Genomic DNA, 16409 nt, shown 5'->3' with positions numbered 1-16409 from the left:
TAACCAAATAGTTAAAAAGAGAGTCAATAAGTTAACGAATTATGCCTTTAAAAATAAAACGCCTTATTTGCACAGTATCAACAATTATTTATTAAATTAAAAACAAATAACTGTAAAAGTTCTATTTTTACAGTTCTCATATTGTATCACAGCTTTTTGTTGCTACTTGGTTCAAATTAGCTGTTGTCATAAATTTAAACGATTAATAGTGCTGCTCACCCTGTTGGTAAACCTTGTAACTTTTTAATGCTATTGAAAATCAAAGAATCAAATTATTAAGTTGAAATAGCTGTTAAGCTTCTTGAATTCCGTTTAAATATGATTAATCATAAGGATAACATGGGAAACCCCAGAGCCACTGGGATGGAGCCCTTTGGATGGATCTGCACCAAACTTCACACGAGCCATGCTTCAATAACGCCTTTGACCAAGTCAATGATAATGCTTAATCATGCCCAAAAGTTTCATTACAATCTGTCAAGCAGTTTCGGAGTCCATAGGGTTTATACATACATACTTCCTCTTTTTAGCGAATTTCCCATATAGGGAATAAGCTATTACCGTAGTACTCATGGTAAGACCTGGACCCGGGACCGATTTAATTTTTCATTTTGAGGTCTCTAGAGGCCAAAAACACCATCCGTTCAAATTCATATATATATATATATATTTACTAGCTGTTTGCCCGTTCTACGTACGGGAATCTTGTAGCAAGTTGAAACCTTATATTCAGAACAGGAGTTGGTTTGCATATTTAGTGTGCATTTTTCCAGATATGCTGACAAAACTATTACTGTATAGGAATACATATAAACCTTCGCAAATACAATATCTGACAGTTTCAAAGCCAAAACAAATGCTTCGCAATTAAATGTCACCCGATCGTGTTAGTCCATATTTTATATCTAATGATAAAAGGAATCGCTGAGGCATAGCCCTAAGGTAGGCCTGTAATTGAAAGTTACTTTTCACACTGGTTAAAAGTAGTTAAAATACTACCTCAACCTCACTACTGCACACTTTATTCGGGTTGAAATTCTCATTAACAAAGGTGCTCTTGTCTTTTCCACGAAACACTGAGAAATAAGGACATTAATGCGTTACCAACAGACATACACACACAAATACAGAATTGAATTAGGGGATTTGCTACGCTTAACCAAAGCAAAATATAAACAAAATAATTATTTGAAAGTTTTAATAGTGTCATCAAATTTTATGACCATTGTTTTTAGGCCTAATCAAACTGTAAAATTGGTGTAAATCCGTTGGCAAATATCCTAAATAAGTAAATAAATACACAGTCCACAATACATTTATAACAATGCCAAGCTTTAAAAATTGATGATGGTTTGCTAAGAAAAATCTTTTACTGATGTTTTATCAGTCATAGCATAAACTAACATTTTGGAGTCCAGACAGAAAACGCAAAAATTATACAGTAAGACATCAATTAAATTTAATAAGAAATAAGGTGCAGCACTAACGATAACTATAGTTGTAAATAGTGATGTGTTTGTACGTAAAAATGATTCTTACTGCTACCACCGGTTCTAAGGAAAAGTAGCAGTACCAAAAACCAACGTTTACATTTAAGAAAAGAACTATAGTACTTACGACCATTTCAAACTGTTATTTCACATTAATAGCATTATTTGTAAGCAACTTTTTATGTTAACATATTAATGACAGTCTGAAGAAACCACCTTTATAAAACCTTTACAACCTTTACAACCTTTACAAAGAACAACCTTTACAAGAAACCTTTACAAAGGTTTCTTATTTAAAAGATTACGTAATCTCTAAACAATAATCGGTACATATATCTAGCAAACATTCGGAGGAAATGTGAAAAAAACGCAAAAAACTGGGGTTTTGGACATTTGTAGTTTTACTTCCTAAGTAGGAAAAGTACTGATATTGTTGTCGAAATGTAAGTACAGTAAGTAGAAACCAAAAGTGACACGTTGGAAAAGCGAGTTTAGCTACATCTGTAAGTTAAACCTCTCTTACGATCACAGCGAAATCAAAAAGATCCTCCAAGATCGCAGCAACATCCACGATTACCCACTGCAGTTGTGATTTTTTACTTTGCACTTTACACAACTGTCCTTGAAGTGCCGTTAATGAGTGGAAACCTTTTTTGTAAGCTATTGGTGACGATGGTTAAAAAATTGTACGTTTCCCAGCACTAATACAACACTGATTCACGGTATTTTTCCCGGTTATCAAAACTCAAGAACAATCGTAGGACTTGCGATTAATTAAACTTGTTAAGTAAAGCACAACGTTTTTAATCTCACTTGGTTTGGATGTGCTAACAAAACTTGATCGGAAATGGTTGCGGTATTTGTAAACAACTTTTAATGTAAACATATCAGTGACAGCTAGAAGTGAGAACTAATCCAAACAGCTGACTGTTATTTCATAAAATGTAATGGTAAACATTGGGAGAAAACTTGACAAAAATCGAACAAAATTGTGTTTTTGATGGTTCGTTATTTTGTTTTCAAAGAAGCGAGGCCATGATTTTATAGCCAAAGACACTCACCAATCCAGTAAATACAGAAAAATGATTAGAACCTTGATCGGTACTCTGGTTTTCTAGGAGTAGGCCGCGTAAAATGACATTTTGGCGTCACAGACGGAATGACAGAATGGACAAACAGACAGACAGAAATTGAGGTAAGACTCGTTTCGGCTTTCTTAGGATATGAAACGTAAAAATAACCAAAAACTGCATGATTCTAAGCAATGTACAGACAAAACTGTAATTTTATTTATATATTTATACAGTGTGTAAATTAAGTCTGGCACACATTTTTTATCTTTTTTTCCATAGTAGATAGAAGAAACCAATTTGCGGGACTGATTAATAACAAATGTTAGGCACTTTTTACAAATTTTGAAAATAAAAATTCCCTCAAGGGTAAGGGTGGGTGGGGGGTAACTAAAGATTTTCAAACGACAACCCCCATCTTGTGACCCCTCATTTTAAAGGTCATTGGAAGACAAATCCAAAGATGTGTCTGAAAAAAAAATTTTTGCACCCTATCCAAGATGGCGGTTTAAAATGTACTTAGGGTTAAACCGGTAAATTAGGTATGGCACACATTTCTTATCTTTGTTAGTCTTTGTAGATAGAAGGAATTAATTTGCGGGACTGAGTAAGAACAAATGTTTGGCACTTTTTCATAATTTTGAAAAAAATTCCCCTTAAGGGTAAGGTGGGGGTGGAAGGTAACTAAAGATTTTCAAATGACAACCCCCATCTTGTGACCCCTCATTTTAAAGGTATTTGGAAGACAAATTTAATGACGTGTCTGAAAATGTTTTTTTTTGCATCCTGTCTAATATGGCGGCTTAAAATTTACTTAGGGTTGAACGGGTGAATTAAGTCTGAAACATATTAAAAAATTTTCAGACACATCGTTAAATTTGTCTTCAAAACACCTTTAAAATGAGGGGTCACAAGATGGGGGTTGTCACTTGAAAATTTTTAGTTACCCCCCACCCCCACCTTACCCTTAAGGGGAATTTTTTTTCAAAATTATGAAAAAGTGCCAAACATTTGTTCTTACTCAGTCCCGCAAATTAATTCCTTCTATCTACAAAGACTAACAAAGATAAGAAATGAGTGCCATACCTAATTTACCGGTTCAACCCTAAGTACATTTTAAACCGCCATCTTGGATAGGGTGCAAAAAAAATTTTTCAGACACATCTTTGGATTTGTCTTCCAATGACCTTTAAAATGAGGGGTCACAAGATGGGGGTTGTCATTTGAAAATTTTTAGTTACCCCCCACCCCACCTTGCCCTTAAGGGAATTTTTATTTTCAAAATGTGTAAAAAGTGCCTAACATTTGTTATTAATCAGTCCTGCAAATTGATTTCTTCTATCTACTATAGAAAAAAAGATAAAAAATGTGTGCCAGACTTAATTTACACACTGTATATATATATATATATATATATGTCCGTTAGCCAGATAACTCGAGCAAAAATGATCCGATTTTAAAGAAATTTGGTACAAACGTGTAAACCTACGTTTATTTGAACGAGTTTGCGATCCAGCATAATCGGACCATGGGAACGGGGGTTTATGGGGTAAAAATGGGGTTTTCCCATTTTTGACCCTAAAAACAAAAAAATCTTGCAATTTATTTTTAAACCGTTTTGTAGAGCTTAAAAACAGAAATAATTTAGTATATTGAAGCGTTGTTGTATGCCTAACGGTCACGGAAAAAATTAGTCTAGGGGGGATGGGCACCCCTGATATACCCTAATTTGAATTTTAATTTTTAACATAGCGAATATAAATTCTGATTATTAATTGGAATGTTTTATTTCTTTATATTATATTTTAAAAAGAAAGCCATGTTTTACTGTATATATATACCAGCTGTAACCCGCGAGCTTTGCCCCGTTTAACTTCTTAATTTTCAAGATGATCTCGTTCGCCTGGCTCAATCACGTCCTGGTTGAAGTTCGTTCGCTACGCTCACTCACCTTTAGGTTGGAGCTCGTTCGCTACGCTCACTCACCTTTAGGTTGGAGCTCGTTCGCTGCGCTCACTTGCCTTCAGGTTAGCTCGTTCGCTACGCTCACTTGCCTTCAGGTTAGCTCGTTCACTACGCTAACTCGCCTCCAGGTTGAAGTTCGTTCGCTATGCTCACTCACCTTTTGGTTGCAAATTAGCTGTTGTCATAAATGTAAAAGAAATAATAGTGCTGCACCCTGTTGGTAATCCTTGTAACTTTAATGCTATTGAACATCATAGAACAGAACCAACTTGTTTAATTGAAACAGCTGTTAAGATTCATTAATTCCATTTCTCATAAGGTTAACATGGGAAACTCCAGAGCCACTGGGGCGGAGCCGATTGGACGGATCACGAAATTGATGGTGTATAAACCTATTCCATGACATTCTACACGTATGTACCAAGTTTTGTGGCAATCGGTTCAGCGGTGTCTGAGTTTATCACTGCCAAACAAACAAACAAACAAACAAATATATATACAAACATCCTCTTTTATACTTATAGATATGTGTCCGTTAGCGCGATAACTCAAGCAAAAATGATCCGATTTTGATGAAATTTGGTATAAACGTGTAAACCTACATTTATTCGAACGAGTTTGCGAACCAGCATGATCGGACTATGGGAACGGGGTTTTGTGGGGTAAAAATAGGTTTTTCCCATTTTTGACCCTAAAAACACAAAATTTTACAATTTCTTTCCAAACCATTTTGTAGAGCCTAAAAAACAAATAATTTAGTATATTGAAGCGGAGAAAATTCCAAAAAATTGTAAATTTAAAATTCCCATGTTATTCTTATGGAGAATAAGTCAACTGTTGTAGTTTGCTTGTTTATGAACATATTTTGATCGAGTTTGGAAAATACTTTCATTTTTTACTACACTATTGACTTATTCTCCATAAGAATAACATGGGAATTTTAAATTTACAGTTTTTTTTAATTTTCTCCGTAACCATTAAACCCATGATAAAGCTTCAATGTACTAAATTATTTCTTTTTTAAGCTCTACAAAATGGTTTGAAAAGATATTGTGAAATTTTGTGTTTTAGGGTCAAAAATGGGAAAAACCTATTTTTACCCTATAAAACCCCCCATAAACCCCAGTTCTCATAGTCCGATCATGCTGGTTCGCGAATTCGTTCGAATAAATGTAGGTTTACATGTTTGTACCAAATTTCATCAAAATTCGGTCATTTTTGCTCGAGTTATTGTGCTAACGGACACATATATATATATATATATATATATATATATGAATTTGAACGGATGGTGTTTTTGGCCTCTAGGGACCTTAAAACGAAAAAGTAAATCTGAATCTGTCCCGGGTCCAGGTCTTACCATGAGTACTACGGTATTAGCTTATTCCCTATGTATGGGAAATTCGCTAAAAACAATCTAGACTTTCAAAGAAATTCTCAAACTCACATTCGGAACAAAACAAAACAACAGACATAATATATACAGTATACATATTATTGAAAAAAATATATCCCTAGACACTATCTACGGATGGCCTACTTTGCCTTCTTTAATAGTATTTTAAGCTATGGTATTTTACTGTGGGGCTGTGGTCATGATGTTAGTAGAATCTTGCTCCTACAAAAGAAGGCTTTAAGAATCTAAGTACAGAGCCCATTGTAAACCCTTGTTTATTCAGGAAAAAATACTCACTGTTTTTAATTTATTTATTTATGTGTGTCTTGTTTATGTAAAAGTAAATATTAATTCTTTAGCTTTAATATCACATTCGCATAGTAATTTTACTAGACATAGGAATAATTTAGCTTTACCTTTAGTCAGGCTAACAAAGTCCCAAGAATCTGTCTCTTATCTAGGGTTAAAAGTGTTTATTAATCATTTGCCAGCTGAAGCTTACTGTATTGATAAGGGGTCTGACTTAAGGGAGGTACAAATGAGGCAACGATAACATCATAGTTTAGTTCAAAATTCCTCCGTTACTGCGTTGTAGTAGAGAGCACAGCGCGTAATTTTTACTTCACTATTAGGCCTAGTTAATAATCAAATTAAGAACAATTATAAAATTAATCTTAAAATTTTGCAATTATTAAATTAAAATGTCATAACCTAACCAAACTAACCAAACGTGCTGATAATGAAAAAATCGAATGAAGGTTTACTAATCTAAAAAATAGTTTTGTTCATAAAATAAAATTATAAATGGCTAAAATTCAATTATACAATTCTTTTATTATAAAATTAAACTGTCATAACCTAACCACACCAACCAAACTTGCTGATATGAAAAAAATTGTTGACAAAATGTTAGTGCTGCCAGCGGGATTCGAACCCGGCACCTTCGGATTATCAGCCCGACTCGCTATCCACTACACCACCGAGGCCGATGACTGAATTCCGTATCGTTGCGGTAATGGTGTTCCCTCAAGAGGAGATCTGACAGCTGACGTCATCGAAGGCTCTTCTGTACCTCCCTTGAGTAAATACCGATAATAAGTTATTTAAAAGTAAACTTTTTTTTTTTTTTTTTAAAGGTAGAAGGTAGGGAACATTATATTATTTATTTAACTTTTTTGCTGGTTATTAAGTCACCCTTTTTATAGTTTAAGTGAAATTTGTATGTCCGACACACTGATATTAGTTTTTACTTTTCTGACTGATGTAGGCCTACACGTGTACATTGTTGTTTAAATTATTTTGTATTGAATCTTATAGGCTCTAATTAATATGCTATCCACTAGACATTTTATCTTTGTGAATTAATCAGACTTCTTAGCCTAAGTTACTCTTATATTGATCTCAACTATACAAAATGTTCTTTTTGTAATTTGTTGCAATAAATTCTTGATTCTTGATTCTTGACATTAATTAACAAAACAAGTAAAAAACGCAAATAATTTTCATGTAAAGATAACCTCTCAACCCAGGTAACAAAAAAAGCTTGAGAAAGGTTTGTCACAAACCTTTTTTGTCAAACCTTTAAACTTGCTACAAGTGTATAACGGCAAGCTTGTACACTTGGGACAAGCTTGTAGCAAACCTCCTAGTTCCCATCAGACAAGCTTGCCACAGGCCTTCTGATTAAACTTGTCACAGGCCTTCTATACAAACTTGTCAAAGGCCTTCTGATTAAACTTGCCACATGCCTTCTGGTTAAACTAGCCACACACCTTATGTTTAAACTTGACACAAACCTTCTGTTCAAACTTGTCACAGGCCTTCTGTTTAAACTTATCACAGGCCTTTTATTAGAACTTAGAAACTGTAACAGATATATTTTGTTCCATAAAACAAATTAATAAATCATTGAAAATATAGCTCAGATAAAAATGAAGCACATTATGTTTATGTTTCATAGTAATGTATGTAAAATAAATTAAATTTTGTTTGGCCAACAAAACTTTTTACTTTGCCAGATAGAGAATGATAGGTTTTAAAAATAGACTTGGGACTGTAGGCTAATTAGAGATAAATGTGTTGGATCCTGTTTGAAAATAAAAGTAACTAATTACTAACTAAAAGCCAAAATAAAGCACTGAGCAATAAATAAATATGTTTTATGACAACTGTTCATTTCATGGTAGAATACAATCATTTTAAGAAATGTAGGCTATGGGTTTCAAAAAGGTATTTTACTTAAAAATTATTTTTGTCAAATGCCTACAAACTAACCGTAAGATAGCTTTGTAAGGTAAAGTAGGGCCAATATCAGACTTGTTATCAGAAGTCTAATGTGCCCTAAATACAGCTTTCAGAACTAAATCAGTAGTTTAATTTTTACTCAAAGCAAATTTAATATAAATGCCTCTAATAGAAAAACTTGAATGTTATTAGAGGAAATGCTAAACAGAGCTAACTCCTCGGTTGAATTTAAATTGACTCCATATAATAGACCTAACCAGTAACACAGTACTGTATTAGTTACATAGCTTTACTAAGCTGTAATGACAAAAAATGAAACAAATTTATTCCTATACCTACAGTTGATTTCAAACTAATTGAGAAATTATCTTAATCAGAGAAGTTTTGACAATGGAAATCAAACAAAGTAAAAGTGCACTTAACATTTTATATTCTGAAAATATTTACACAGGTTTAAATTACAATTCGTACAGTATTCAGTCATCAGAACACTCTTCAGCAGCGGGTGTTGCTTGCTGTCTGTTAGACCTGAAAAACAGAAATTAAAAATATTTTGTTGTCTCAATAAAATTGATGTTTTGTAGTATTTTTTTAAGTTGCCATACATGCAGTGGCGTAAATAGAACATGGCTTTGGGGGGGGATGGATGAGCACCAAGCTTGCACTCATCGTGTGAACCGGGGGGTCTGGGGGGTATGGAATAAGCATTCCAGAGGTGTAATCATGTTCAAAATTACTCCAAAAATCAACCCAATTGAGGCTGTCTCTTCTGAGGTTCATATGAACTTACCAAAGACAGTTGAACAGAATTAACATGCTCATTTGCATGTACAGGAGAACAGAACAGTCATCTAATTTCCTGGTTTTAAACATGTCCAATATTAAAAACTGGTCCTTTCTTTTGACCAACATATTGTTCAGCAAGATTAAAACAAATACACATAGGCTAATTAATTGATTAACAATTTTAAAATATACACTCTTGAATTCAAAACTTGAAATACACTTTGAAATTTTTCCCCATTTTTCGGCGAGTACAGTTTGCCATTTTAGCTGTCGGTAAAATGGCACCCGGCGACCTATACCATTGACTTAAGATACTCGCCATTCGACCGCAAAAATTAACTTTTTTATTATTGATTTTTTTCGCAAATGGTTAAAGTGTGATCTTAGCGACTTTATTGCCTTTTTTGTTTTATGTTGTAGCACTTATGAACATGAAAAATATAACTGATTAACTGATATGAATATAGATTATGCTGGATTGAAAAAATAACTTTCCAAAACAGAATTGCACCAAATTTATTGAAAATCTACAATGTTTGTTCAAAGCTATATAACAAAATCGATCTTCCTTGGTTTCTTAGCAAAGTCATCTATGACCTCGTCAACAGTGACATCAATTTCTCGATGGATTGACAGCATTGCAAGTCCATTCAGTCGTGTCTGTAACACATTAATTGAATGAGGGTAAATATTGAAAAATTTCCTTTTTGGATAAGGAAATGTATAACTGTTCTTTGGATTACCTGAGCAATAATAGGTTTTTTGTTTTTACGTTTTTAGTAATGAGCTGAATAAAAAAAATTGAATGAGGAGTTTGAGATTGATGAGGGGAGCCCTGCTGTATGCATTTAAAATCCATAAAAGGCACATCTAGAGATCAAGAAATGTTAATTTATGACAAAAAATTACAATATATGCAAAATTATTTCAAATTAAATTGTATTATATTAAAAGTCATATATGCAAAATCATGGTTTTAGGTATTAACAATATATCATCTTTTATGAGCTTGAACATAGCTAAAAGTCTATGCATTAAGGTGTGAAGTCAATGAAAAGCTAATTAAGGGCTAACGCACACTAGCACCAGCTATTTGATACATAAAATGATTGCTCTATTTGATGCGCAATTGCATAAAAATAGAGCAACAAACACTAACCCCGATCAGCGAAACTGAATAAAGTGGACAGTTATACAAATGAAATGATTTTTAAATCAGTTGCGTGCAACGAGTTTTAGTAGTGGTCCAGTGTACGTCGCCCTAAGTAGTAAATTTTTAAATTACAGTTCCACTTACTTGTCCAGTAGAGTTCCTGAGGTATGATTTTATTCTCTTCAATGTTGAAAATGACCTCTCTGGAGTACATGTCGTTACAGGCAGTGTGCTCAGGATTTTCAAAAGCTGGTAGATGGAAGGATACAATGTTTTGTCACATGCATCAAGGCTGGTAAGAGCGGACTTCAAAGCTTTGTGATTTTTTGTTCTGTCAATGTCTTTCCTCCACATTTTCAGTTCCACATAAATGTCATCACTGTTGGATGAAACATCGTTTGCATAGAACTGAACTAAATTGTCTAGCTTAGTTTTTGTTTCAATGTTTTGTTGAAGATCAAACAAGCATTGAAAGCCCTCAAAAATAGCTTTGTGTTTCTTGAATCTTTCTTCAAGCTGGGTTATGAAAAACTCTACGAAAGGAAGGAATAGGTTTATCCTGTAATGACTTTCGACTTGAGCATCAATGCTAGTCACGTCAGTGAGGTCATTAGATAAACTTGGAGCATTACTCCTATTCTTTTGTTTTGAACACAGTCTAGGAAGTTTTATGTCAATTCCCACATCCAATGCAACAGCCTTGACTTGATTAAACACGGCATGGAACTCTTCCTCAGCATTAGTACGCATGGAATGCAATTCTGATATTATATCCTCGGCCAGTACAACAGCCTCTTTCAAATCTAAAGTTTCCTTCTGCAGTTCTTTGCACAAGGGCATACCAAAAGCGAATATATGTGCAAGAACGTGTACAGCAACACAAAACTCTATATTTAATATAGCCCACTTCAAGCTGTTGGCTCCTGAGCCATCTTTCCAAGATGAAATAATATCTAGGGACTCAAGGACAAAATCAAGAATGTGCATGAAATCTCGAACTGCATCAAACTTTGCCACCCAACGTGTGGCACACAACCTTTTCAAGGTTTTTACTTTTGGGTCTACTTCTGATTTGTCAATCACATCGTTGAGGACAGCTTGCCTTTTGGGCGTATTGAAAAATATGTAACATTTTTCTATTGTACCGAGACAATTGCTTATTTCACGGACCTCACATGCTCTTGTTACGGCTAAATTCAATGAGTGGGCCGCGCAGTGTACATACAAAGCCAAAGGGTGTTTGTCTTGTACAAATTTGTTTACACCATTGTATTGACCAGACATTGCCGATGCCCCATCATAACCTTGTCCTCTTAAACCACTCATATTTAACCCATAACTTTCTAAACTATTTAGAATTTTCCCGGCCAATGCTTTGCCTGTAAGCTCAGTCGTTGGTACGAACTGCAGAAATTGCTCTTTAACAGTGTGGGTGTGGTTTTCGTTTTCTACAGCAACGTAGCGAACACACAAAGAAATTTGTTCTACGTTTGAAATGTCACTAGTTTCATCTGCCAGTACCGAGAAATAAGTTGCATTGTTGACTTCCTCAACCAGTTTACTCTGTATTATATGATTGCAAGAAGAAATAATTTCATTTTGTAACAGAGGTGACAGATATTTAATTTTTCCATTCCCATCCAACATGTCTTTTAAATCTTTATCCCCTTGGCTTCTGTACCTCAAAAGAGCTCTGAAATTCCCTTCATTTTTCTCTGTACACATAGAACTCGTCCCAACCTTTCCAGAGTCCCTGTGACCTCTCAAGGCAAGCTCTTGCCGTCCACATAATATGACAGTTTCAATCACAGGTTTAAGGTTGCGTCTATTTTTAATTATCGCTTCATTGCGTGCAGTATCAACCTGATTAACGACCTCCAAAGACCTATTTTCCAGGGTTTTTTTCAAATTTTTGAAATCAGTAATGCAAGCATTGTGATAATCGGTTTCAGCGTGGTGCTTAAAAACTTCTTGGGCTTTTACCCAGTTTGTGAATTTATGTTTCACCAACGAACCAAGCTCTTGGCTGTTTACTCCTGCTCCATGTTTTGAAAATAAAAAACAAAATCTACAGAAAGCTCCCTCTTCTTTTTCTGAGTAAACTAACCACGGATATTTACTGAACCATGCATATTGAAATTTTAATTTTCGTTTCTGAAATTTTTCCAAGACAGGAAACTTGTAGGTGGAGGGGGGTTGCCAAAATGCATTCATAAGCTTTACTTTTTCCTCATCATGTACCCTTTTATTCAAATAAAGCCCAATGTCATTCCGGTTAAATGCTTTGTGCTGAGTTTCAGTGTCTGAGGTACTTACTGAGGGTGATGAACTTATTGACGACAGTTGAGGTTGGACCGAATTAAGAGGTTCAGGAGGGGGACAGTCGTCCAATTTTCTGGTTTTGAATAGGTCCGTTATTAGACACTGGCCCTTTCTTTTGGCCGACATATTGTGGTTTAAACAAATACAGATAGGCTAATTGATTCACTTCACTTAAACATCTTAACTCACAGAACCAGAACTAATGCACAATCGCTAAAAACACTGTAATATCGACTACTAAATAACAGCTCAATAACACACTGATCAGTGGAACGGAGTGGACGGACTACGACTACGACTACGGAGTCATGGGTGTCAGGGTGGGGTGGGCTGAGTTATTTTTAGAAACACGTGCCCCTCCTCCTCCTCAACCCTCCCCCACCCGTCAACAGCGCACTGCGCGTCTACGCCATCGGTACGGCGCGGTGGTAGTGGGTGTTACGATCGGGAAGTGTTTATGTGTGAGTCCAACGGCATAGGCAATCCAGGACTAACTAGAACGCAAGCGCACAACTTGTAGCTTGCAGATATATTGCTACTTCCTTTCCTTTTGTTAATTTAAATTTAAAATTGTTAAGTTTTAGTTAATAATTTTCTCAGCATATACACGCTTAACGGTAATTATGTTGAAACAGCAGTACAGTATTCAAAAACATTTAAATGATATTTATTTTTAGTTTGTATTTTTTTATTTTTTATTAGTCTTTGGGGGGTGATTGATCACCCTGATCACCCCCCTTATTTACGCCACTGCATACATGTATTCCCTCAATAAATTATGTGACTTTGCCAAATTTATGGATTATAATTTCCTTTAGATCTGAAAATATTTATTATTCCTATGATGAGATAAATGTTTCAAATATTGCTTTGTGTGTGAGCCAATTATTTGCAAAACAACTATGGACATGGTGTTCCAAATTTAATATATCTTTACTTAGGTTTCCAAATAAATTTAATTTTGGTCGGACTGAAATGAGAAAATAGAGGCTTTTTACAGTTTATAAAGTCTATATCACTATACCTTTTTCCATGACACTTGAAAAATTTCATACCGGTACTGTAGGTTTAAACCTTTATTAGATGTTATAGCTTTCAGGGATTAGCTTCAAAACATTTTAAAAGTACCTATGTTTGACTTTTTAAAGGAGTTCAAGTAAAAATTCAATAAATTTTAAATGTTTTAGAAATATATTTGAACATTGTAAAAAGTACAAACGCTAAAACAAAACAATAAATTGGACAACTGACTCACAACAGAAAACAATAAATAATTAACCAATCAGCTGATGATATTAAAATATAGAAAAAAATAGAATATCATTAATTTATACTAGATCTAGTATCATTAACTAATAAAACAGATGACTGGGAAATTTGAGACAGGAATGGGTGATGTTAATATTAGAGACGGTCTAAGACTAATGAATACTACCATTTTAGGCCCGGTTCACACAAGCAACTTATCTAGCTGACTAGGCTGTGACTAGGTAAGCCCGACTGGGTAGAGGACTACAGGATTAAATGGAACCGTTCACACAAGCGTAGGGCGACGACTAGCGAGCCGCGTTCGAGCTTGGTGTCCCAAACTATTGTCGGACCCCGCTTCCAAGTCACTCATGGCAGCAACCCAGTCGCCCGCTCTAGCGGCTTAGCAGTATGGCCCCTATGGGAGTGTTCACACGAGCGATCGGTCGTCACGCTGCAGCTCGCATTCTTCCCTTTGTTCTCATTGTCGCCAGTGATGGATCCGAGTAACATTGATATCGATATTTGTATTGAATCAATGAAGCAACAACCGTTTCTTTGGAACAATTATCTTTATAGGCCTATTATTAGTATTACAAGTCCAAATATAGGAATAAACTAAATATAAATTTGTAACCGATTAATAGGTTTATAATATAATTTTATATTGACCCTATACACTCTAAACAATGATGTTTTTTCAACCAAACTTTATAATAGTTTAAATGATAGTTTGTTGGGTGATTCCAATGCAAATTTAGTTTTGAAATGATTCGATAATTGTTTAAAACATCGTTATTGTCCAAAACATCAATGTAAAAAAAAATTCACTTACCATTGACGCAAAAACATCAAATATTTCCAGAAATATGTCAACGTATCGAAAATATTGATGTATTGAAAACATCGATGTATTAAAAACATCGTTTATCGATGCACATTCATTTACGTCACACCTACGACCTAGTCCGTTGACATGTCGCTCGTGTGAACCGGTGTATCCTTTGGTCCGCTACCCATTCGGGCTTACCTAGTTACAGCCTAGTTAGCTAGATAAGTTGCTCGTGTGAACCGGGCCTAAGAAGCGAAATGCTCAGTCATGGAGAATAGTCAGCTTGGAATTTTGCCACCAAAATGAGCTTTGCGCGGCCGCACTACTCTATCTTACTCGGTAAACTGACTTGGCCGCGCGTTCAAGATAGTCTACGATGCCGATTTCGCAAGAAATGAGACATTAAAGGTAAAAAACAATTGTTGCATACAATACCACTCTACATATAGGCTACATGTGGTTTTTTTTCACACTCAGTGGGGTCTTAACTCAATATATAACTGAAATTCAAATCTATTGACTAGACTAGTGCTGAAATAAACTTTCCATGCACAAACCTGAGGCCCATGGAGGTTTTCAAATACATATCTTAACAGATTGGAAATATGAAGTTAATTCCTTAATAACAGTTCAACTCATTGTACCAACCAATTGTAAATTTTTGGTCAGCATTTGTTGGCAACACTGTGGCACATAAAATTTGAAAAAATCTAGAGCTGCAATGCCTTACGGAAAATGTTGCTATGGTGACGGGTGCTAGTAAATGAGGAGTTTTTTTATAAACGCCCTTTACTCATAATAATTTCTTATCACAAAGAAATAAGTACGGTACCGTAAATTGAAATAGGAAAAAATACCTCTTCATCAATCTGGGTGTGGCTTGCTGCAGCCACTTCTTGATTGAGTTCCTTCTTCATATTCTCAGCCGATAATTCTCAATGTTTTCTCCTGACAGCATCTATAAATCAGAAAAAGGTGCACTAAACATACAAAATGAGTAAAGTACCAGAGCAAAAATACACCTGAAGCAGCAAACCTGCAGACTATCAATTCGTCTTAAACTGGATTTATGCTTAAAGATTTCCATAAAGCATATTTTGAATAAAGTTAGATCTAACTAGTAACATAGACAAAAAGAATTAAATATAGACTGTCAGCCGTGCAGTGGTTACCATAGGTTCTGGCACACAATGATGGGAGCGCCATGTAGTTACGTAGTGCGTAGGCCGTAACTGCATAGCGCTCCCAGCGGTGTGCGCCAGAACCTATGGTAACTGCAGCACAGCTGACGGTCTTTTTATATTTAATTCTTTTTGTCTATGCTAGTACTTAGGTTTTCTACTATGGGGAATGCAAAAATATGTTTTTTTGAGCAAATGTTAATATTAAGGTGAAATAGACTAAATCAAGTTGCTAAATTTGATCAACATAATATATCTACAAACAAGCAAGCTATATACAAAAGCTCGCTCCGGCACATAGCCTATTTTTATAATATATGTAGCCCTACCTAATGTCAAGATTTTCCACAAATGGAGAAAGGCGATAATGATGTTCCGTTACTGTAGGGGGTATTCAGGATTTTTATGTGACCGCGGGAGACAATAATCTTTAGGCCTACATAACTTGATCTAAAGCAAAGTGACGTTTAAGCGTTTCGATGCTAGAAAATTTTTTGGAATGTTCCGAAAAAAATTATAGGCTAAGTAAGAATTACAGGAGAACCTTGATAAAAAGGCTCTCAAGGGGATTATAAAATAAGACTTGTTATCAAGGTTGTCTTATTATCGAGTTTTGCAATAACATGTGATTAGGGGTAAAATAAATTCTAGGGGATTTAAAAATGAGACTTGTTATCAAGGGTGACTTGTTATCGAGGGTCTTGTTACTTGTTATCAAGGTT

The 16409-nt window shown here is 35.0% G+C and overlaps 1 protein-coding gene and 1 long non-coding RNA gene across 8 annotated transcripts in view; one reads left to right on the top strand and one right to left on the bottom strand.

Annotated features, from left to right (window-relative positions):
• Positions 1-16409, top strand: part of LOC128982937 (rab5 GDP/GTP exchange factor-like) — a 255403-nt gene that overhangs the window by 170240 nt on the left and 68754 nt on the right. The window lies entirely within an intron of this gene.
• Positions 8579-15443, bottom strand: LOC128982938 (uncharacterized). The gene is made up of 2 exons (XR_008489759.1): positions 15364-15443; positions 8579-8693 (listed from the first exon to the last, which is right to left on the bottom strand). It is a non-coding gene; the product is annotated as an uncharacterized LOC128982938 (long non-coding RNA).

This window comes from Macrosteles quadrilineatus, unplaced genomic scaffold (genome assembly GCF_028750875.1).
Source record: "Macrosteles quadrilineatus isolate MER2022 unplaced genomic scaffold, UCM_ALF_1.0 Scaffold_1__1_contigs__length_201487025, whole genome shotgun sequence".
Classification (NCBI taxonomy): Eukaryota; Metazoa; Arthropoda; class Insecta; order Hemiptera; family Cicadellidae; genus Macrosteles; species Macrosteles quadrilineatus.
Note: the sequence above shows the minus strand (reverse complement) of the source record. Positions and strands in the feature narration are given on the sequence as shown.